The sequence below is a fragment of the Lithobates pipiens genome, unplaced genomic scaffold (genome assembly GCF_037356315.1).
Source record: "Lithobates pipiens isolate NorthernLeopardFrog02 unplaced genomic scaffold, aLitPip1_a1.2 Scaffold_8, whole genome shotgun sequence".
Classification (NCBI taxonomy): Eukaryota; Metazoa; Chordata; class Amphibia; order Anura; family Ranidae; genus Lithobates; species Lithobates pipiens.
This window is the reverse complement of record NW_027507903.1, coordinates 526,930,462-526,956,441: the sequence shown is the minus strand read 5'-3', so window position 1 is coordinate 526,956,441 and position 25,980 is coordinate 526,930,462.

Genomic DNA, 25,980 nt, shown 5'->3' with positions numbered 1-25,980 from the left:
CTTCGACTAGATTACTCGGGAAATCTAGTCAGGGTTTCAAGAACAAGCAAACATATTTAAAGAACAACTTTCAGTAAAGATCACATTGTTGTTAAATAGATTTGCTTGGTCTGAAGTTATTTGAGGACATAAATAAATGGGTGCATGCAGGGTGTATCACACCTATGGTTCACAGGGGAGAAGACAGGACAAGAGAAGATGCAGTACAAAGTGTCCAATGAATGATCAAGCTCACCAGAAAAGGCTATATTGCCATTCCACTGACTATAGTACTAGTATCAATGTGCATATTGCAGCCTGTCAGCCAGGAAGCAGAGGTGACTTGGCACAGGTGATGGAAGTCCCTGGTAGTGAAGGAGCTTGCGTGCTTAGTCTTTTTACCTAGCAATCTGTACCCCAGTCTTGGGTCCGATTTGTGGTATGTTACATGCTAGGGACCTAGTCTATATGTCAAGGAAGATGAAATGAGACTTCAAGGGGAGAATAAACACAGGTTATGTACAGATTCAAGCCTTCTGAGATTCAAGTTCAATCACAAGCAAGTGAAGAGTTACATATAAGGATCAGTGTCACTGGTAAAAGGGGACAGGTAACTGGGCTGCTGAAGTTCAATGCATGTCATGCGACACCAGCTCAGAAATGCTATATGTAAGGGAAAGAGGAATATTATTCATAGTCAGTATATAACGCTAATGAACTCTACCATGAAATTTGAAGGGTTAAATCACTGTTTGTCCAAAGTGTTGTTCATTTACGGAGAGAACTGCCTTAACGCGAACCCGTGCTTAAGCCTAAACCTCTGTCAGCCTTTAAGGGCATGAGTGCACACTCCTCCAAGTCCCCATATGCATGTGCAGGGCACACCAATGTATGGTTTGTACAGCCATGGCCAAAGGTTTTGAGAATGAAATAAATGTAAATTTTCAAAAAGTCTGCTGCATTTTTTTTTTAGATCTTTTTGTCAGATGTTGAAGTATAATTACAAGCATTTCAAAAGTGTCAAAGTCTTTCATTGACAATTACATTAAGTTTATGCAAAGAGTCCACATTTGCAGTGTTGCCCTTTCTTTTTCAAGACCTCTGCAATTCGCCCTGGCATACTGTCAAGCAAATTCGGGGCCACATCCTGACTTGTGGCAGCCCATTCTTGCATAATCATTTCTTGGAGTTTTTCAGAATTTGTGAGGGATTTTTGGTTCACTCGCCTCTCAGGGATTCACCACAAGTTCTTAATGGGATTTAGGTCTGGGGAGTTTCCTGGCCTTGAACCCAAGCCACTTAGTTAACACTTTTGCCTTTTGGCAAGGTTCTCCATCATGCTGGAAAATGCATTGTTCATCACCATATTGTTCTTGAATGGGTGGGAGAAGTTGCTCTTGGAGGATGCTTTTGTACCATTCTTTATTCATGGTTGTGTTTTTAGGCAAAATTGTGAGTGAGCCCACTCCCTTGGCTGAAAAGCAACCCCACATATAAATGGTCTCAGGATGTTTTACTGTTGGCATTACAAAGGACTGATGGTAGTGCTCACCTTTTCTTCTCTAGACAAGGTTTTTATCAGATGTCCCAAACAATTGGAAAGGGAATTCATCAGAGAAAATGACTTTACCCCAGTCGTCAGCAGTCTAATCCCTGTACCTTTTGCAGAATATCAGGCTGTCTCTGATGTTTTTCCTGGAGAGAAGTCGCTTCTTTGCTGCCCTTCTTGACAACAGGCCACCCCCAAAAGTCTTCTCCTCACTGGGCATGCAGATGCACTCACACCCGCCTGCTGCCATTCCTGAGCAAGCTCTGCACTGGTGGTGCCCCGATCCCACAGCTGAATCAACTGTAGGAGATTGTCCTGGCACTTGCTGGACTTTCTTGGCTGCCCTGAAGCCTTCTTCACAAATGCAGTGAAAATGTATTTTTATAGGATTAAGTTAATTTTCATGGCAAAGAGGGACTTTGCAATTAATTGTAAGTTATCTGATCACTCTTCATATATTCTGGAGTATATGCAAATTCCATCATAAAAACTGAGGCAGCCGACTTTGTCTCTTTCTCAAAACTTTTGGCCATGGCTGTACGTTGTGGACTGCTGTCTACTGTATAGTAAGTTGAGGTTCCAATCACAATGAATCACAGAGAGCGGGTTCATTATAGTAATACATCTTAATGTGTTTTAGCACACATTACTGCAACACACAATACGAATAGGCCCTTTATTATCTGCTTCACAGAAAACAGGCTATTTTTCTATGTGACCCGTGAAATGGATTTGTGTGACTACATGTTTATGTATCTTTTAGACACTTGCAAATCATTTTGTTTTGATTCATTTTGCAGATGAAAAATATGTTAGCCCTTGTACACACGGTCCGACCATGTGTGTGCTTCATCTGACTTTTTCCGTCGGAATATCCGACCAACAAAGTTTGAGAGCTGGATATAAAAAATTTCCGATAACATGATCTGATCGGACTTTGTCCGATTGTTTGTAGAGAATTACGATTGGACAAAGTGCCACGCATGCTCAGATCAAATTCCTAGACCCAAGCTATTGGCTACTAGCCTGCACGTAGTCCCGTCGTAACTAAATTACGTCATCACGTTACGAACGATCGGATTTTCTGACAACTTTGTCCGACCATGTGTATGCAACACCAGTTTTGGACAAAATCCGTCGGACAAAATCCAACGCATTTTGTTGTCGGAATGTCCAACCGTGTGTACAAGGGCTATCAGAATTTCCAAATGGACATGAAATGAATGCAACGAATGCGAAAAAAGTTATTAAATGTATTAGTTCATTCCATTCATTCAGATGAAGTCACATTTTCAAATTAATTAGATAACAAGATAACATTCAAATTCATTGTGAATAATAGCTGGTGGTCGTGGATAATGAGTGGGCAGCTGCCACGTCCTTAACAATCATGACAACAAAACAAAGACAAAAACTCCCCCCAAAAAAAACAACATGGGGGAACTCTGAAAATACCATAAAAATGTAGGAAAACTTTTCAAATCCACTCAGTGTAACAAATACATGAAACAAATCCTGAAGAAACTAAACAAATCCCAAAAACTAACCAGACCTACACAACGAATATAATGAAACAAAATATCAATCTAACAAATGCATTTAAAACTAAATGAAAAACATTTCCAGTGTGCAGATTTCTAGTATCTATCTTAGTAAGCTACTTTTAACAGTAATTATAATAATGTTGGTCTATTAGCCCATCTATTCTGTTGTTCTTATCTTTGTCTACTTGTCTTTGTCTTCTTTTCTGCAATATCACTTTTGTAAAAATGTATATGCTGTCATTTGGATAAAAAGACCACTCAAAAAATAAATGCATAAAAATTTCAAGAAACAAAAAAAAATGAAAAAATTATGAAAACTTTCACATTATAAAGGACTATTTGTATATGTATTTTTCCCTACATAACAACTATTTTTGTTTTGTTTTGCCTAGAAAAATTCCTAGAAAGGGTTCAGCAGAAAGCAATATTGGGAAAAGTATAATTTGATTAGGGTAAATGTTATTTTTTTGTCTACTTACCACCATCACAATTTTGGACAAACAAAGATCAGCTATAGGAATGAGTGAGTTTTCATTTCCCCAGACACTCCAGTGAAATGTAGGAGATACCTGCAAAGTTCCGTTATTTTAAAGTGGTCCTAAATGCAGATTTTTTTTACCTAAGTGCATTTCCCACTAACCCCAATTTTTCTCCCCATCTATAAACACTTACCATAGACCTCTCATGATCCAGTGCTGCACCCGGCTGCAACAGCGCTTCTCCCTCTTGCTGGTATCACAAGAGACACTGAGAGTAGCAGGAGGTCCCTGCTGCTGTCAGTCAAATCATGTGGGGAGGGAGCAGAAGGTGTGGTTGTGCCATGCCTTAGCTGTCTATGGACGCACACAGACCAGCTTGGGAGCATGCCCACACCCTCAGCACACAGCTGATTTAAGTCCGACAGGAAAGGAGCACAGTGGAAATCCCTGGAGAGGGACTCCATAAGAGGGTGTAAAAAGCAACTCTGTGTAATATTGTTGCACAGAGCAGGTAAGTATAACTTTTTTTTTTTTTGCCAAAAAAACAAAAAAAACCTTTATCACTTCAGTATACAATAATTGCATAATGTTTTCTATAACAAATTACAATATTCCAAGGATCAATACATAAGAAATGAAATTGGATTAAAAGATGCATCCTAAAACTTTACGCATTTTGTCAATCTCTGTTCACTTTCTCAGGAGTGGATGCACATATAAATATCTGTAAGGTAAAGCATCAATTTTGAAATACATGACATAATTGGTGATAAACACTATGAGGGTTATTTACGAAAGACAAATCCACTTTGCACTACAAGCGCTAACTACAAGTGCAAAGTGAACTTGAAATTGCACTGAAAGTGCACTTGGAAGTGCAGTCGCTATAAATCTGAGGGGTAGATCTGAAATGAGAGGAAGTTCTGCTGATTTTATTATCCAATCATGTGCAAGCTAAAATGCAGTTTTTTATTTTCCTTGCATGTCCCCCTCGGAACTACAGTGACTGCACTTCCAAGTGCACTTTCAGTGCAATTTCAAGTGCACTTTGCATTTGCATTTTGTGCTTGTAGTGCAAAGTGGATTTGCCTTTAGTAAATAATCCCCATAGTGTTTATGTTCTAAAGTTGAGAGTCACCACAAGGAACCCAATACTTAAAAAATACATTAAAAATCTGCCCCCATAAGCATCCGCTGCCACATGGGAAAGATGGCACCAACAGCGCAAATCCACCCATGCCGCAGGGGATGTTGCTTCGCATGCTGGCACAAAGCATCATGTCATGTATTTAAAAATTGATGCTTTACCCTATAGATATTTACATATGCATCCACTCCTGAAGAAGTGAGCAAAGATTCATCAAATTTTAGGAAGTATCTTTTAATTTAATTTAATTTAATTATGTATTGGTCTTTGGAATATTGTAATTTGTTATGTAATACATTATGCAATTATAATAAATCATATGCTTGACAGTATGGTAGTTGTACGCTATATTATTTTACTACTATTATATTCACCAATAAATTTGTGTACCATTTGCCTATTCGTTTTGTGTGCTGCACCTCATTTAAAGTGCCAGGGCAAATTTATGTGTTTGTAAATATATTTGAATAGGGATGGAGGCGCATCACAGGGTGCATCAAACCATTTATATTATATAGTTTACCTTAAATATACCCTCAACAAAAAAAAACAACACAAAGCTCCAAACATTGTATATTCCCTGTTGCCTAATATGCAAATTAGGACATGCAAATCTTCTGGGAAATAGCTGTCATATGTGCCAGTAAGCATCCTATTTCTAATATGAGTGATATACGTTGCTGCCGCTCATAGTGGGTCACAATATAGGAAAGTCTCCCCCGGTGGGGTTTTTCCACAACGAAAATGTAGACATTAAGTTTGTTTAAAAAGATTTTATTATATCAAAATTATTATCAACAGGAGATAAACACACAAAAATGTTTAAATTATGAGCTCCAGTCAGAGATATATGTAAACATTCAATTTTACAATATTGTAACCATACAACAATATATGTTGTTATTTTAAATGCAAATTCCCAACTCGTTTCGATATGCATGGTCAAAGTCTTCCTCAGGGAATTAATTTGCTGTCAAAGAATGTACAAGCATTATTTATATATATTAACAGTATGAATTTCCATAACATCAAAGTCCCTTGTATGCATAAGGGAAAAGTTAAACGGCATATTTATCAATGAAGGATCTACCTGAAGCAAAGGTCCCAATGATTATCTAACATAAACGTGCATTGTGAACTAACAATGAGCTCATATTTTAAAAATGTATGTGTGTTTATGTCCTGTTGATATAATTTCAATAAAATCTTTTTAAACAAATTTAATGACTACAATTTTGCTGTGGAAAACCCCTACCGGGGAGCCTTTCCTGTATTAGCATCCTATTTCTCTTCTAAATCAGCTAAATATAGTTCAGCAGAGTGGACTCATAGCACAAGTCAGGTAGCGGGTCAACATTGCTCAGTGGTAGACGTATGATGTGACTGATGCTGGATTTACATTGCGGGATGGAGTGGTTGAGGAAAAATATACCCAGGGGGGACAATGTTTCTTTTTTTATTACTTTTTATTAGAATTAATTTAAGGGTTTTTTCACAGTGTTAGTGTGTTTATTTACATATAATTTTTTTTTTCTGGGTATGAATACAGGAGTACTAATGTAAAAACCCTGTACTCATTCCCCTGGGAGGGGGTAGATGTCTGGAGACTCCTCATTCTAAAGGGGGGATTTAAGATTCCCATTGTCCCTCCACAAACCCTCACATTCTCTTTGGGGGCAAGATGTGTGAAACAGTTTTATGTCCCTCAACACATGGACAAGGTGTTTTGCTAGGGGGAGGCTTTGCAACTCCCCATTCCAAGGTACCTCCTAATGTTGAAAGACACGTGGCCTTATATAGTATAGGAAAGAGTAGGGGCACATGTTTGCTGCTCTCTTTTTCCTAGCCACTCAGGCTACATGCCTGGGTAAGAATCTGCTTGGAAGATAAAGAGCAATCCACACCATATTCCCTGTTTTTTGTTATGGGGCAGCACATAAAAAATCATGGGGTTCCCCATAATATTTCATCCAGACCTTCATCCATGCATGCAACCCTGGTGATCTGAAAAGGAAGAGCAGTGAGCATGCACCCCTCTTCCTGCAGCATACCAGGCCACACATATTACAACATTGGCAGGATATTTTGCAAAGGGAGATGTGATTAATCCTCGCCTCCCTTGCATGGTGCCTAGTCTTAGTATTGAGGGACAAGTGCCTCTTCCGCTCATCTAGCTCCCCAGAAAGTATGTGGGGGTATGTGAGGGAGGACTTATGGAAATCTTAAAGCCCTTTTAGAATATGGAGAGTCCCAGATATCCACCCCTTACCAGTGGAATGAGTACAAAGTACACTGGTACATCTTATTATTTATTACACTAACACAATGAAAAAGTCCTTTTACCACTTGACTGTTTTTAGCGCTGAAATAGTTTGACTTAAAAGTATTCAGTCATATAGCCAAATTCAAATAGTCAAATAAATTTTATATAATTTCTTTAGGCAGATGTAGCCTTCTTTTAGCAATATTTATTTAAGCACTTTTTTTATATTTTTACTAAATAAAGTAAAAAAGAACAGTAATTAAAAAAAATCTGTTGTTTTGACTGCCTATCACATTTCTGGAGGCCCTAAAATGCCCACAAAATTGTTTAGTTTAGTATATAGTACATACAATGCAGTAGTCAGAGTGCATGCGCTACGACTATACATTTTACAACTTCCAGATTTCAGTGATTTGGGATTAGTGTAAGCCCCTTTAAATATTGGTGCAAAGTAGTAAGTGCCCCATAAGCCTTGGGAAGATTTTTCCCTCACCTCCAGTCCAGGTGAAGTTTTCATTAAGCCAGAAAGACACAGACAGCAATAAAAGCATTTTTGGAACTTGCCCTTCCCAACATATATTTTTTATTAGGAAATAATAATCAGAGACAGAAATACTTAGTGGTAGAGCATATACAAGCATACAGAACAAGAGATGCAAGTTACATAGTGAGCATCACATATGATCAAAATTGAGTAAACATGGCAATGGGATTGAACCAAATATGAACCGTGAGATCCGTATAGATAACGTGAGTATTAACATCTGAGATACAAGATACCACATGGTACAAAATAAAAAAAAAGGAATTTTTCTGTAGAACATAAAGAGGCAAAAAAAGAACTCAAAGATAAAGAAAAGAAAAGAAAGTAAAAGGATAGTAAAGTAAAGAGAGGGGAGAGACCAGCACATTCAATGTAGGAGCCTGAAAATAGACCACGGCTTCCATTTTGCATCATACAATGGGATAGAGTCATGCAATGTGTTATGAATTTTTTCAACGTGCATCATGAGATCTATGCGTGAAAGGATCTGAGTGAATGGTAAAGAGGGAGATTTCCAGTTAAGTGCTATGGACCACAACATGGCCAGACAGATCGAATGAATCAGGCATCTTAAATGTTTAGGAGTATCAGGTGGAGCAACAAATAACAAAGCATGAGATATGTTGATGTTAATAGTATAACCAGCCACCTTATTGATTACATCAAAAAGTAAACACCAGACCGGCTGAATACGGGCACATTCCCCAAAAATGTGTTTAAATGAGCCAGGGCAGGGGCATCCCCTAAAACAAGTGGGGGAGACCTGGGGAAACATGCGATGCAACCGATGGGGCGTATAATACCATCTAGTAAGCAATTTAATAGCAGTTTCTCTAAGGGAGAGAGATTTAGAGCATTGGCGCATATTTCTCCAGGCCCTGCCCCAATCTAAAGCGTCACGACCCAACTCAAGCTCAGCTTCCCACTTAATACGGTATGGCAGTTCTACGGTCGCCACCATTGATGACATGGCCCCATAGAGACCGGAAATGAGGCCTCTCTGTCTAGGAGCAGTGAGGCAAATATCCTCAAAAAACCCTGGGGGCCGGGTGTAAGGGCCAGGGTAATGTCTTGAGAAAAAATGGCGAATCTGCAAGTAGTGAAAAAATTCCGTATTTGGGATTGGATGACTGGACTGCAACTCCTGGAACGTGGCAAAATGGGAGTCAACCAGGAAGTCCTTTAAGACAACCAGGCCAAGTTCAATCCAAATACGGAATGCGATTCGGGGATTGTGGGCCGATGTGAATCTAGGGTCACCTAAGTATGAGGCCCCCATTGGTGTCTGGGGGACTAAGCCATACTTATTGCCATACATATGCCAGAGACGCAGGCCATCTAAAACACAAAGATTCTCATGGATATGAGGACAATTCGGTACATATGGGGACCACATAACGTTTGGTAGGACTAGGGGGTGTATGGATTCCTGTTCAAACTGAACCCACGGCACCCTAGAGTTCCTAATGGACCATTGGGCTTGCTGGGAGAATCTACTTGCCAGGTAGTAAAGCCAAATTTGTGGGACACCCAGACCACCATTTGAGGCAGAGCGGTACAAGACATCCCTAGCAAACCTGGGAGGTTTATCCTGCCAAATAAACCTATTGAGATATGCTTGAAGCCGATTTAAATAAGACTTTGAGATTCTGATTGGGAGGGACCGGAAAGCATATAACAAACGGGGAAGTATGACCATCTTAATAGCCGTTATGCGACCCATAAAGGAGATGTGTAAATTGGACCAGGATTTCAGGGTGGACTTAATTTTAGCAAACAACTGAGGATAATTGGTTGAGAAGAGGAGTTTATAGTTGTTGGACAGGGCTATCCCTAAGTAGGAGAGGTGGGAAGAAGGCCAATGAAAGGGAAACGTCTGCTTGAGATGAGAAAGTTCTTGCAGGGGGATACCTATGGGGAGGGCTTCAGATTTGGATAAATTAATGGATAGGCCCGAAACATTAGCAAATTTCGATAAGACATCAAATAAATTGGGAAGGGAAACTAATGGGTTGACACATCTGAAAAACAAAGCTCTGCATATTTTTTATTAAACTCAGAGTCAGCACTAAGCAATGCACTGAGCATTTGTATTTCTTTGCTGTGATGTATATTAACTGCAGGTGTGTCACAGCATACTGTAGATATGGATTGAAGTTCAATTTACTTTTGTATTGCAATGTACATCTCCAGTGCGTTACTGTTCACTGTTTTCTATGTGTTATAATGTAGGTGTGCTTTAGAAGACAAAAAACAGGATGGTGCACAACAAGGTCCCGAAACACAGTCACACCGATAACACAACTAAAAGTCTATGAAGTCCAGGAAGTATACGTATGCAGCGTTAGTGGCAGCTCCCTTGAGAGCGAAGCAGTCTCTGAAAGAACAATGGAGGAGAAACAAGGTGTGCCAAAGTGCAGCAGGAGATGCAACAAATGGTATATTTAATTAAAATCACCCAAATGGCTATTCACACTAATATAAAGATCAATAGGCATATAACAGTATAATACTTTGGTCACTCAGTGAGTCCCCGGTGGATGGGGGTGTATAGATGTTAACATGAGAGGAGAGGAATAACCGGCTGGACATCCATCTTGTAGTCTCAGAACCATCATTGAACACACTCAGAGTCGCATCAAAGTGTCGTCAGAACATGGACATAACGTTTTGCATCATATCTAAATGGCTATTGATCTCAGGACAAGACAGATATCTGGCAGGTTGTTCTTCTCCTCTTGTGTTAACCTCTACACACCATCATCCACCGGGGACCTGCTGAGTGACCACAGTATTATACTGTTATATGCCTATTGATTTTTATATTAGTGTGAGTAGCCATTTGGCTGATTTTAATTAAATATACCATTCATTGCATCTTCTGTTGCACTTAGTTTTTGGTGCACCTTGTTTTTCTCCCATGATGTGTGTAAATGAGCCTTTCATAATACTGTTGTTATGGAAATTACTGGATGAGACTCTGAAAATAAAAGTTAACTCTGCAATTGCAGAAACAGATTCACAGGATGCAATCACTGTTTACCATGTCCAGACTGACCTATAGCAACTTTACTGCTTAAGGGCGGCACTGATGCTCCAGATTTCAGATTGCCCGGGATTGTTAAGGAGCGGGACCAGGAAGCTGTCCACGGCATACTTAACAACTAATTAGTCATCAGCTGTCAGTGGGTTTCCCCACTGACAGCTGGATAAAAATAAAATTGGCAATTAAAAAGAAACAGAGCCTCCCCCCTGTCCCTACTAGGCCCTTCGGGTCTAGTATGCATTTTTAGCAATGCAAAACTTAAAAAGGAAATGGCATGGGGCCCCCCTAAATCCATACCAGAGCTTTATCTGAGCACACAGCCCGGCAGGTCAAGAAAGGAGGGGACAAGCGAGCACCACCCTGGAACCATACAGGCTACATGTCCTCAACATGGGGGGTGGGTGCTTTGAGGCAGGAGGGCTCTGCTCCCTCACAACCCTGGCCAGTGGTTGTTGGGGTCTGTGGGCAGTAGCTTATCGCAATCTGAAAGCCCCCTTTCACAAGGGGGCCCCCAGATCTTGTCCCTCCTATGTGAATGAGTATGGAATACATTGTGCCCCTACCCATTCACCAAAAGAGAAAAGATATACAAGTGCAACAAGAGCCGCCCTCTTTGACTTTTAAGGCAGAGATAGGAGTAACAAAGTAAGTAAAAGGGAACAAAGTGCCCATTTCATTGAGTACACAATATAATAAAATTTGTGGACATAAACAATAACATTAAAATACACAAAGTATATCAATGAACCAATTAATACATAAATGTATATATCAAACCCAAAGAAAATAATCCAGTTACTGCCAAAGTCAAGCTAAGGTCAGTCCGTGAAGATTATTCTTCTCTCTCTAAAAAATAAATCCACTATAGGAGGGTATAATAGTGGATTTCTTTTTTAGAGAGAGAAGAATAGCTCTAATCATAATGCAGTGTTTTTTCTCAAATTGGTATCTGCTGATGTTCAGAAAATGAAAAACTTATCTGGACCACACCCCAATTTTGATTGTGATGAGAGGAGGGCACTGGACTCGCTGGCCCGTAATCACGACATTGTCATTAAACCCTCTGACAAGGGTGAAAACTTTGTGGTTATGGACAGCATCTACTATATTGGAATGGGTATGAAAATACTTAGTAACCCTGAATGTTACCTAGGTTGCTGCTAGACAAATTTACTCAAAATTACTTAAGATTTCTACCTGATGGTGGATGGGGCATTCTACCATAATGTAATATCCAAACAAATATGGGAATTCATAAGAGTAGACTTCCTAGAGAAGCCACCTTTTATGCTTTGCCTAAGCTGCATAAGCACTTCATGAATCCCCCAGGTAGACCCATTATATCTGGGTGTGGTAACCTAACTGAAAATCTCAGTCGTGTAGTGGACTGTCATCTTAAACCCTTTGTAACATGTATGCCATCCTATGTATGGGATACTATCCACTTTTTGCAAATCATTCAAGATATGCACATTGATGATAACACTCAATTGGTCGCTATAAATGTTGAGGCCCTGTAGAGCACCAATCTTGCAGTGATACGTTATGTGTTGTCTCAATCCAGCGAATGTGAACTCCACTATACTGATTTTATGTTAACATCCCTTGAATTCATACTTCATCATAATGCCTTTTGTTTGATGGTTCCCACTACCTCCAGGTGCAGGGGGTGGTGATGCGGACATGCTGTGCCCCATCATACACCAACCTGTACCTGAGGGAATGGGAATATTCACTGCTCACCAATGACTCACTATCTATATATATGGGCCATGTACTTGCATGGCACTGCTTCATAGATGACGTGTTTCTCATTTGGGATGGATCAGATGATCTCTTACACAAATGTATGGCCTGCATTAACATCAATAAATTCAATTTAAGTTTCACCATGTCACATAACACAACTGAGATTACCTTTCTAGATGTCCTCATTAAAAAACAGACAGATGGCGGCCTTTCCAGTGAGCTATACCATAAACATAGGCGTGCGCACGTGGTGTGCCAGGTGTGCCTGGGCTGTCTCCAGAGATTTTCCCCAAAATGCTGCATCCAAGAGAGTGTGTGGTCAATGCTGCCTGTGAAACAGTTTCACAGGCAACAGATCATGAGAATTGCCAGAGCTATTCAGTGTATGAAACTGTCAGATAATGACACTGCATGCAGGGAGAGACACCAGCTGTCAAAAGTCAGTGGTGATGTCAGGGGTGGGCAGGAATGAACGGCCATCAAACACCAGCCAATGGGATGGGATCCCCTCTCTGAAGCAGCTCAAACATTGTCTGGTGTTTATAGCATTTGGTCCCGCCCACCTCCGAAATTGCGGCTGAGTTGTAAGTCATCACAACTCAGCTCCAATGTTGGGGGTGGGTGGGACCAAGTGCCAACACCAGCCAATGATTGGGCTGCTTCAGAGAGGGGGCGGGGCCAGAAAAATGTAGTGGCCTGCCCAGAATCATCCTATTGGCTGGTGTTTGGTAACTGTTCAGTCCCGCCCACCACCAACATCACTGCTGACTTTAACAGCTGGTCTCTCTCCCTGCATGCGGTGTCATTATTGCACAGTTTCATACACTGAACAGCTCCGGCAATTCTCATGATCTCCTGAATGTGAAACCCCCTCTCCCCTATCTGTGCCACCCAATGCTGTCTATCAGTGCTAAGCAATGCTGCCAATCAGTGCCAACCAGTACTGCCTATCCATGCCAGTGCTGCTTATCAGTGCCAACCAATTCTACCTATCAGTGCCAACCAGTGCCAACCAGTGCTGCTTATCAGTGCAAACCAGTGCTGTCTATCAGTGCCATCCAATGCTGCCTATCAGTGCTAGTGCTGCTTATCAGTACCAACCAATGCTGCCTATCAGTGCCAGCCAATACTGTCAATCAGTGCCAACCAATGCTGTCAATCAGTGCAAACCAATGCTGCCTACCAGTGCTGCATATCAGTGCCCATCAGTTCTGCCTATCAGTGCCGATCGGTGCCCATAAGTGCTGCCCATCTGTGCTGCCAATCATTGCCCATAAGTGCTATCAATCAGAGCCCATCAGTGATGCATATCAGTGCCCATCAGTGCCACCTATCAGTGCCAATCAGTCCTGACAGTCAGTGCCAATCAGTGCTGCCTATCAGTGCTGCCTATCAGTGCCACCTATCAGTGCACATCAGTGCCATCAATTAGTGCCCATCAACGTTGCCAATCAGTGCAGCCTATTAGTGTCCATCAGTGCTGCCTTAGCAGGGATGGTGGAAACCCCTCTACAGATAATTGCAATACAAATTACCTTCAGACCATTATAGCACTTTGGAATTTTTATTTTTTACACTTAATTGTATATGTTTTAGTTATGGTTATAATGTGAATTATAGCACCTGAAGTTAATTACCCACCACCCTTGCTAAGTCCATGTCTTTATGGACCTTGCTTTGTGCACTGGTGGGCAGTCATGTTGGAACAGGAAGGGGCCATCCGCAAACTGTTCCCACAAAGTGGGAGCATGAAATTGTCCAAAATGTCTTGGTATGCTGACGCCTTAAGAGTTCCCTTCACTGGAACTAAGGGGCCAATCCCAACACCCAAAAAACAACCCCACACCATAATCCCCCCTCCAAACTTTTTGGACCAGTGCACAAAGCAAGGTCCATAAAGACATGGATGAGCGAGTTTGGGGTGGAGCAACTTGACTGACCTGCACAGAGTCCTGATCTCAACCCGATCTCAACCTGAACACCTTTGGAAGGAATTTGAGTGAAGACGGTGAGCCAGGCCTTCTTGTCCAAGATCAGCACCTGACCTCACAAATGCCCTTCTGGAAGAATGGTCAAACATTCCCATAGACACATTCCTAAACCTTTTGAACAGCCTTCCCAGAAGAGTTGAAGCTGTTATAGCTGCAAAGGGTGGGCCAACCCAATATTGAACCTTATGGACTAAGACTGAGATGGCATTAAAGTTAGTGTGCGTGTCAAGGCAGTCGTCCCAATACTTTTGGTAAAATAGTGTATATAAATAAAGAAAAAAATATATATTTTTCCCCTTTTTTATAAGTGATCGCATAATCTCTGTTCTCAGCTGCATAAGGAGCTCAGAGAGCTGGGGGAGGAGAAATACTGCTCTTCCCTGTGAATGACTGTTCAGGGGGATGTCAGGATAAATCTGATCATTGGGGGAGAGCAGGCTGAGTTCTCTAGAGAACTGACTATGCTGTGCTCGTATGTCTAGTGTGGTCAGTCTTTGATTGGGAAGTAGAGGGACTGGCGGGAACACAGGTATTTCCCAAAAAGGAGGGTACTTTTTTGAACAAGTACATAGTAGAGCAGGCAAACAAAAAAAAACTAAAAACTCTATAGGGTTCCTTTTAGCACAAAATATAGCATATGTTACTGGAATTGTATGTGTTGCAGTGAACAATGGAGCATGACTATGGATTAAGCCTTAATTCTGCATTATCTTGTGTTCACTCTCTAATTAGTTTAGCTGAGTGTAGGATTCAACCACTGTGTTCTGTTATCTGTAATACACTCTGTAATTTTGCCATATAAAACTATTAAAATTAACAACGCTTCTTAAACTGTTCTATACATGTCACACTTTGTTCTCATCAATCAAAAATGATTATGAGATTTATTTAATTCATAATCACAATGAGCAATTATATTATCTATTCTGTTAACTATTTTATTATATATATATTTTTTTATTATTGAATATACTTTTAGGCGCTGATTTGCTAAAGGAATCTTTTGTACTGTTTAGAGATCATTGAATCAGAAATAGCATAGTTTGGCCTGAGGAATCATAAAATTTAGAAGCCCAAGCAAGTTTGATTAAAAAAATGTACGATTCTCTGCAGGAAGGAACAATCTGCATATTCAATAAAATTAAAAAAAATATATCTGATCCACAGATTCCTTTGATTACCAAACTATTTGGTTCATATTTTTTTTAATGTACACTGCAATAAACATTTAACTCAAACAGACACGGTATTCCGCCAAAAACCGTCCTCCCATCGGATAGTGCCCACCCCGTGCTGAGCAGGCGCAGCGCTTGTGCAGTACGGAGGACAAGGAGACTCCGAAAGTCTCCGAAGATGAATGGCGCCTGCGCACTGATTCCAGGTTCAAGCCCCACCATCCAAGTGGACATACAGTAGCACTTAGTAACAGGGCCCCTCGCAGGCTCGCCACGCTTTGGGCGTGGCCTCGCTTCACTGTGCAATTTTTTATTCTAACTCTATGTCCACTTGGATGGTGGGGCTTGAACCTGGACTCAGTGCGCAGGCGCCGTTCATCTTCGGAGACTTTCGACGTCACGTTGTTTTCCGTACTGCGCAAGCACAGTACAGGGAGGACACTATCCGACGGGGGACAGTATTCGACACAACACCGGCCTTCCTGGCGAGCCCTAGGTTTCAGTCTTGTTTGCAGTCTGCTGTCCTGCTCATTAAATTACTATGGTTAGTGCCCCAATCACATAAAAAAAAATCAGCTAATTGCACCTCAATTTAATTTGCTATTAAAAACTTTTAAATGGGTGTAATTGTAAAAGAAATCACACAATCTGCAATATCTAAAGTGCTACTCCAGGCAAACTGCTAAATTCACATTTGCAAAACATATATATTTTTTCTGTTTACCTTGCCAAAGGGTTTGTACTTTTTGTCAGACATTTTTTTTTCTATTAAGGGTAAATGCTTCCCAGTACAGCTCCATTTTCCCTGGACAGATGTGATGATACTGATTTACTGTACAAATTACAGAATGGAGGTGGAGAGGTGACATAAGAAGATCAATGGCTCAACCAGAAAGATGATTTGCCTAATACTGACATATACTCACACACACAGGTTGGACTTGATGGACTTGTGTCTTTTTTCAACCTCGCCTACTATGTAACTATGTAATTAGAAATTATGTGTGTCACATGTCTGTATAGCGTGAACAATGTGTGTAAATCACAAGACTGGCTCTGCATAATTACAATTGCGTTGGCATGTATCTGCATTTAACTGTGTATTTAGCTGTTTCTGTGGCGTTTTGCATTAAGTTATATACAAAATGTTGTCTGTCAGTGATTGCCTGTGTCAATGACACACTGGGGTTGATTTACTAAAACTGTAGAGTTCAAAATTTAGTGCAGTTCTGCATAAAAACAGCTTCTAACTTCAACTTGTTCAGTTACAATATGACAAAAACCCTGAAGCTGATTGGTTTCTATGCAGAGCCGCATAGGCATGTGCAGGGGGTGTGCCAGGGGTGCCAGGTCACACCCTAATCGCTACCTGTTTTGCAGATTCCCCTTCAACTTTCCAGGCTTCCTCCCCCTTGTTGCCTCCCCCCCCCGCCATGCAGTGATGCTGGCCTCCCTCCTCCCCCTCCCCCCCCCCCCCCCCCCAGCTGCTGCAGGGGATATTTCAGGATGAAGAACAGGGAAGGGGCTAGTAAATAGTTCCTTTTCTAAATGAACACACTCGCTCACTGTGTCCATTCATAACTGTGTTTACTATGCTTTAGATTTTGAATGAACAGGAGGCCACTTAGCACAGAGCACTTCCCATTCATTCACTGCCATATGCAGCTGAGGCTGTGGCGTGTGTGTTTGAGCTTTGGGGTGCACACCCTAATGCAATAGGCTGTGCGCACCTATGCAGAGCATCACCAGATTTTGCACTCCCCAGTTTTAATAAATCAACCCCACAGACAAACAGGCAGTTTACATTTGTGGTGGGATAAATTAAATTCAATTTTCACAGGCACTCATGGCCAAAGCCACTCAGTCGACAAGTGAAAGTAAGAGTACCCGGTAGAAGAAGAACCTACATATTAACCTGTTAGATGGATGCTGAGTTATTAGGGAATTCTTTAGTCAGCATACACTTTTAATTTATAATATCAGCATTGTAATAGCAATACATACAATATATTAGACTTGTGCAGAACGGAAAATTGTTTAGTTTCGGTTCGTTGTCTTTCGTAAAATACATAATTTCGTTCTGTTATATTTGTTATGTTAATACGTTTTCGGATAATTCGTTATTATTCGTAGAGTTTCGAATTCATTCGTTCATATTCGTTGAAATTCGCTATTTATGTATGTATAGACATTCGTGATAATGATTCGTAGTTTGGAAAGTTGTTTGTTTATTGAATCTTTTAACACACACAATGAGAACGTCTCTTCTCCTCGGCTCAAATACAATACAACACCCTTCTAACTCAGTTCTCAGGAATGCACTTTGCCAGTAATCCAACCTCCGGCACAAAATTAATTAGCTGAATGGACTATAAGATTTACTTTGAGCTGACCTTTTGTTTCATTAGATCTTTAAAGAATTACCAAATTCATTCAAATTCATTCAAATTCATTCATTATATTTCTTTCGTATTCGTTGTTATTCGTTATTTTTTTATTCGGACATTCGGATGCATCCAAATGTCTGAAAGATGCAAAATTCGGCCGAATTTCGATTCGTTAAGAAACTAATTGCACAAGCCTACAATATATTTCTTATTGGTAATACAATATAAACATACTTGCAAAGTCTCCTTTTATGTTGTGATTGCTGTTTCTCTGCTGGTTGTCTCTTTCCACAACTTCCTGCATTCTTTGCATGCTTTTCAACATCTACTCTACTGTTTATTTCATGTTCTGCAGGCTACATATCCCATGGTACCTTATTGACTGCAAGCAGTGATTCCTGTACTGACTCCAACGCCTATTTTTGGCATATCTGTCGTTCAGAAAGCTTAAAACCCCCAAGTTAGCACAGAAGAGTTCTTGTACTGGGTTGATAAGGAAGTCAGCCTAGTCATCCAAAGAAGAGGTAGAAATTGGGTCAGTCTCCAGCTCTTTGCTCTGCACCCCCACGCACTCACTGGTGTATTGGGCTGTGGAGGGGCAGGGGGGCTGGCTCAGGATTACAGTGGATCACTGATAGGCTGAGCCAGCTGTTGGTCCAGGCTTCTGGGTGAATCCTCACCTGTGCGTCCATAAGGGTGCACAGGCGCTGCCCCCTCTCTCCAGCCACCCTCATATGACCAATGGATAGATTCATGCATTGCATGAATCTATCCATGGCCACCGCTGGCACCCCCTATTCGGGCGCCTGAATTACAGTGGCAGGGGTTGTTTTTGAAGCACCTGATCAGAGCCATAGGCTCTAATAGGTGTCAAAAAAGGCGTCCAATCATACGAGAGGATGGGTGAAGACATCCAGGACATGGAGGAGCATGGAGGACACAGCTCACCACCGTCACCCACTGCCCCACCGAGACAGAGAAAGTTCCAGGCAAACAACAAGCATGCAGGGGGGGCACAGTGGGAGAATTTGATAGCACAGTGGCAGCATTCAATGGGCACAGGGGCAGCATTTGATGGCACAGTGGGAACATTTTATGGGTACAGTGGCAGCATTTGATGAGCACATTAGCAGCATCTGATGGCACATTGGCAGCATTTTATGGGCACAGTGGCATCATTTGATAGCACATTGGCAGCGTTAGATAGGCACAGTGGCTGCCTTTGATGGGTACAGTGGCTGCGTTTGATAGCACAGTGGCGGCATTTGTTGGGCACAGTGGCTGAGTTTGATGGCACAGTGGTGGCAATTGATGGGCACAGTGGCTGCATTTGATGGCACAGTGAGGCTGCAATTGATGGGTTTTTTTTTTCAGTATTTTTCAGTTTGTTTGCGCCCCCCCCCCCCCCCCAGAAATTTTGAGCACCAGCCGCCACTGATCCTGACCATGTTATAGGGATATTTTCAGAGCCTGGCCTGGCTTTAGTGGGCTGTTGGCTGAAAACGGATCAGAGTGCAGAATGGACTGTGAGCCATAGAAGTATAGCCAAAATAGCTTTGGCTATACTTCTCCTTTAAGGTTACTTGAGTCCAGATCAAAAAAAGAGGAAAGCTATAATAGACCTCTGGCTTTCCAGGTTGAAGAAGCCTTATGCTGCATTTGTGGGAATATAGGATTGGCATAGATGGGTGAATATCTAGACATATATAGGGAGAGCCCCATCCGCTACTGAGTTTCCCTCCATGTGATTATAGTATCTCTGAGTAGTAGATTGTGTTGGAGTTTGGTGGGCAGTTTACAATGCACGAGGGTGGCCAGAGAGAATGGACTGTCCATTTCAGATTTTATGGAAAAGTAAGAGTAATGCCCTGCACACATGGTCGGAATCTGACGGAAAATGTGCGATCGGATCGTGTTGTCTGAAAATCCGATCGTGTGTGGGCTCCATCTGATTTTTTCCGTTGGAATTTCCGACACACAAAGTTTGGCAGGGGGATCCAAAATTTTCCGACAACAAAATCCGATCATTTGAAATACAATCGTGTGTAGACAATTCCGACAGACACAGTGCCACGAATGCTCAGAATAAATTAAGAGACCACAGCTACTGGCCCGTTTATAGTCCCAACATACATGTTTGACGTCACCTCGTTGAGAACGATTGGATTTTACGTCAACTTTGTCCAACCATGTGTATGCAAGACAAGTTTGGCACAAAATCCGTCAGAAAAAATCTGATGGATTTTGTTGTGCGAATGTATGACCGTGTGTACAGAGCATAATAGGAGGATTGGGATAATCAGAGCAAAGCTACACATAACAGACAGGGCAGATTGTACACCCTGATATTGGGGAGGTCCGCCCCACCTTCGCTTACGGGGAGATAAAGCTTGGTTAAAGCAATGTGTGTTTTTCCCTGCACCAAAAAATATGTGATTGTTTTGTTTAAGATTTGTATGTTTTTGTGCTTTGGCAGGAGTGGAATGCTCTGTCACCATCCTGAACAAATGACATCTCCACAGAAGCGAAATAGGAAGGTCCATCCATGTCTCCAACTCACCCAATATTTTGGAAATTAGAAGAGGATAATTTAGCCGCCTCCCAACCGCCTCACCCAGATATGCTGTGGCAGAAGGGCACGTACAGGCAGATTAACGTACCTGTACATTACCCTTTAAGAGGCGGCTTGCATGATCGCGGGTCCCGTGAAAACGATGTCCGTGGGGATACCCATGATCATCTCACGGTGAGGAAGAATGGGGAAATGCTAATGTAAACAAGCATTTCCCCGTTCTGCCTAATAACAATGTCACTGATCACCGCTCCCTGTAATCGGGAGCGGTGATCTGAGTCGCGTCACACATAGCCCCTCCCCCCACAGTTAGACTCACTCCCTAGGACACGTTTATCCCCTACAGCGCCACCTAGTGGTTAACCCCTTCACTGCCAGTCACATTTACATAGTAATCAGTGCATTTTTAATTGCACTGATTGCTGTATAAATGTGAATGGTCCCAAAATCGCACCAAAAGTGTTCGATGTGTCCACCATAATGTCGCAGTCCTGATAAAAATTGCTGATCACCACCATTACTAGTAAAAAATAAAATAATAATAAAAATGCCATAAAACTATCCCCTGTTTTGTAGACGCTATAACTTTTGTGCAAAACAATCAATGAAAACTTATTGCGATTTTTTTTTTACCAAAAATATGTAGAAGAATACGTATCGGCCAAAACTGAGGAAAAATATTTTATATATTTTTGGGGGATATTTATTATATCAAAAAATAAAAAATGATGCATTTTTTTTTATTGTCGCTATTGTTTTGTTTATAGTGCAAAAAATAAAAACTGCAGAAGTGATCAAATACCACTAAAAGAAAGCTCTAGTTGTGGGAAAAAAAGGACATCAATTTTGTTTGGGAGCCACGTAGCATGACTGCGCAATTGTCAGTTAACTCGACAGTGCCGAATCGCTAAAAGTGCTCTGGTCCGGGGCTTAAGTGGTTAGAGAGTAAAAAAGAGGATTGTTTCCCAATTTTGAGGCCCAAATGTGATTTCCCACAGGAATAGGGGATGCAGTGGTCCAAAGAAAAGAGTTTGTTGTGCTTAAGGAAAGTATTTCACTTTTATTGAAGTTTAAGCAGAGACCTGAGTATGTCTGGAATTCATCAAAGATTCTTTTGATGGTTTGCATATCTAAAGGGGGGTAAGATGTGAAAATGAAAATGTCATCTGCAGTGCATAGTTCAGTGTCACCTATTTTAACCATCTGGGGAGTGGTTCTAGCACCAGGTTTTTAGGGTGGAATATGTAACATTTTACCACTGCTACACAAATAAGTTTGAACTTCCTAAAATTAAAATACAAACTTTAGTAGCGCTAATTGTACAACATTCAGATCAACATAGTAAAATGTTCTTCTTTAAAACTCTGTGAGCATGAGAACTGTGAGTCTGTTCCCAATCTGGGTTGAATGGCGTGTGACTGTTGCAAAAATCCTATTTCCCCTCACTCACCAGATTGCAGCAAAAGCAAAGCCTTAAACGATAATATCTCTTTGTCTTTCGGTCTGTTGTAGATCAATCTCTTAATCTATAACAACCCCCCACCATAAAAGAGACACTCACATAGTGTGATACTGTTGTGATAATTTTAATCCCAAAAAAAAACCTTATTACATTGCACTTACAAAGATAAAAACATTCAAAAGAATGTAATATCCCCCAATATCATAAAACTGCGAGCATGACTCTCACCTCCCTTCCGTTGAAACAAGCAAGGTAGTTCCCAGGTTGAGAGGCAAAGTCACTTTTGTACAGATCAATTGCGTGATTGTGCACTAATGCATTTCATAGGTGACTTCCTCAGAGGGCGTTATTAGAAGATATAACATGCTTTTACATGTTGTTATCTTTGTAAGTGCAATGTATTAAAGGTTGTTTTTTATGGATTAAAATGATCACAACAGTATCAAGCTATGTAATCCTATTTCTTTGGTTGCCACTTTATTATGCTAGGAAAACCATTGTTTTTTATTGGATATATTCCAAACCTCTACGCATTGGTCTGTGGAAACGGTTAATTAATCTGAACCTCCCTTTTTACAAAGTATCCTGATCAGGCGAAAGGGTGCCCAGCAAAATTCTCTAAACTTTGGGGACCCTGGATCGACACTTAAGACACTAGTGACTCTCTTCTCCATTTGGTTTCTGACTCTATACCAGTGATTCTCAACCAGGGTTCCATGGAACTCTAGGGTTCCTCCAGAGGTTGCTAGGGGTTACTTCAGCATTGAGTAATTTCTGCCTCTCAGATAAGTTCCCACTGATACCATTGATCTTTTTAACTATCTGTAAGGAGGTAATTCTTCCCAATGACCACAAGTGTAAGGACCATTCTTCCCACTGACCATCACACTAATGTATTGTGAGTTGTAGATTTCAAATTTTTAGCAGGGGTTCCCTGAGGCCAGAGAACTATTTCAAATGTTCCTCTGTGTTGAAAAGGTTGAGAAAGCCTGCTCTAAACCATAATCTACCCCTATATTTCCTAAAATTATGGGTCCTGCTCAAGTCTCCTTGAATAGGATGTTAGAGCGCTTCCCTTTCATAGTAGGCCAAAGATTGCAATAGTACCATTCTTACTGTTTTCTATTGTATAATTAGTTAATACCTCAGGTGAATGAGCCATGATTGCTTAATGTGGTTGCCTGTTTTTTCATTTATGTTTCTTTTCGTTTTTTTCCTTTTTTATTTTTCCAAACTCGCGTACTGATATCATGGATATTGGATGTTTGACACTTGATAGTACTCTTTTAATCTGTACTGACCACTGATGGTTTATTTGTATCATATCACCTACTAATTTAGAAGCTGCTTATGTACTTACAGGTGCATCTCATAAAATTAGAATATCATCAAAAAGTTAATTGATTTTAGTAAGTCAATTCAAAAAGTGAAACATATATTTTATATAGATGCGTTACACATGGAGTGATTTATTTAAAGCATTTCTTTCTATTAATTTTGATGATTATGGCTTACAGCTAGTGAAAACCCCAAATTATGTATCTCAGAAAATTTGAATATTACATAAGATCATTAAAAAAAAATCAAACTCGCCTGACCTAAACCCTATAGAGAATTTGTGGGTTATTGTCAAGAGGAAGATGAGCAACATCAGACCCAACTATGCAGATGAGCTTGAAAACCACTCTCAAAGAAACCTGGGCTTTCATAACACCTCAGCAGTGCCACGGGCTGGTTGCTTCCATGCCACGCTGCATTGATGCAGTAATTCATGCAAAAGGAGCCCCGATCAAGTATTGAGTGCATGTAGTATTCAAATTTTCTGAGATACTGAATTTTAGGTTTTTACTAGCTGTAAGCTTTAATCATCAAAATTAAAATAAATAAATGCTTGAAATATATCACTCTGTGTGTAACGCATCTATATAAAATATATGAGTTTCACTTTTTGAATTGAATTACTGAAATAAATTAACTTTTTGATGATATTCTAATTTTATGAGATGCACATGTATATTATGTTTCCTGCTTGTATACAAGCTTTTCCAATAAAACAAAGTTTAAAAAAGAGAATGCATTTCATTTTAAAGAATTTTTTTTTTGCATTACAAGGAATTTTGCAGTGTTTGAATCTGCCCTGAATGCAAAAACAAAATATAGACACAGGTAAGCATACAGTATATTATGCAGGCTTGTGCGTCATTGAACTTTATGTTTTATCAGGATCAGGTTGTTTATCCTACAATCCCTTATTCCTTCTACAGTAAAGTGAAAAAGGGAAAATTGATATTAAAGTAGATTAAAAAGACAAAATATAGTTAAAAGAAAATGTTTGTGTAGATTTGTGTTTAATCCACACCTATTGACATGCATTTTTAGACACAGGAGGTGCTGTGTACATGTCTGTGCACATGTGAAACCTGTATTCAGGCACAGCACGCTGAACAATGGCTCAAGACACAAGCAAGAGAAGAGCTGCCGGGAAAGAGATGGATTATTCCTGCAGTTTCTAATCCCTTCAGTAAATCTGAAATTACTTCTCACAATGCAATCACAAATCACAAGCTGTTTCACATAACACTGGGGGAATAATTTATATACTGTATGGTGTGACCCTTGTCTTGACTGACTAAGGATCTGTTACCGGACAAGCTCAGGAAGTGTGGGGCCCATGTCTATTATACATTGATCTCCTTTCAGCAGATTATTGGTCAGAATGAGACACTACTGATAATTTTATAACTTGGGTTTTGTGTGTTTTGTAACTATTGATAAAGACAGAGTGCACATCTTCCTTTCTAGTCCAGTATTACACAGGAATATGAGCCTTTATGAAATTACCTCTGTGTGGATAATAAACATCCAGCGGGGAAATAAAAGGATCATGGAAATTGCAGGGGATTTATGTGCTTATATTGAAGCATTATGCTGCATTGTGGTAGATCTCCAGGAGACTGTATGAAATGGGAAATAAAGGAATGGGGTGACTAGTTTTATGTTTTTTTTTTTAAATTTAACTATTTCAGTCTTAAAGTGATATTAAAGTCTTTTTTTTTTTTTTTTTGCGTAAAATTAACAAACTTGCTATACTTACCTGATCTGTGCAGTGGTTTTGCATAGACCAGCCTAGATCCTCCTCTTCTCAGGTCCCTGGCCAGTGCTCCTGGCCCCTCCCAGTCTGCTCATGTCATCCTATGACTTGAAGTAACCTTGTGTGCCTCCCAGTGTCATGTAGTGACTAGTGCTTCCCTGTGTGGCTTCAGAAACATCCTGTGCCATCTAATGACTCCTTGTGCTCTCTGTACACCTTTGTAACAACTGTGTCTCCACCAGTTTCTGACACGTTTCAGAGACGTCTGCCCTGCTACATATCACATCAATACTTCCTGCTGACTCATGACCCTCAGATATGCTCCTGAAATCACACGGATTGTCCTTCTCTCAGTGAATATAGCCCCTTGTCCATGATACACTAAGCCCGCATGCTTCCCATCAAGGTCGTATTTCTCACTAGGTGACATCGTCTAGGGTGGCAAGGTCCATGTAAACTGTCACCATTCTTCATATAGCTTAAATACCTTTTAGGACATACACTCTGATATATTATTGAATATTGAGAGCTCAGGAGACTGGGTTATATATGGCACTGAAATGCAGATCTTACCCCATCTGTGCAGCTCCTTCAATGATCTGATGGTAGTAGCCATGCCAAGGCAGCTGGGTGAAGTCAAGCAGATAGAGAAATATGGGATTTCAGAGAGACACTGGTAGCGTTTTACAATGGAGCATTCAACAAAGCACAAGATTTCACCAGAGCTCCATCTAGCCATGTAAAAAATGGCATGGCACAAAAAAAAAAAAAAAAAAAAAAATCACACATTAGATTAAAAATACATACTTAACTTACATCCCTTCTTCTGCTCGTCACTCCTAGATGAGTGTGACATAACAAACCTTTCAGGTAGAACTTGAGAAAGCTGAGGATTTCAACATCTTGTGAGAAAATACACCAGCCCATAATTGAAGCATCTTCTTATGAGATTTGGGATCCTCAGTTTTCCTTGGATCTCACTGCAGTGTTGTCATTGTCCCC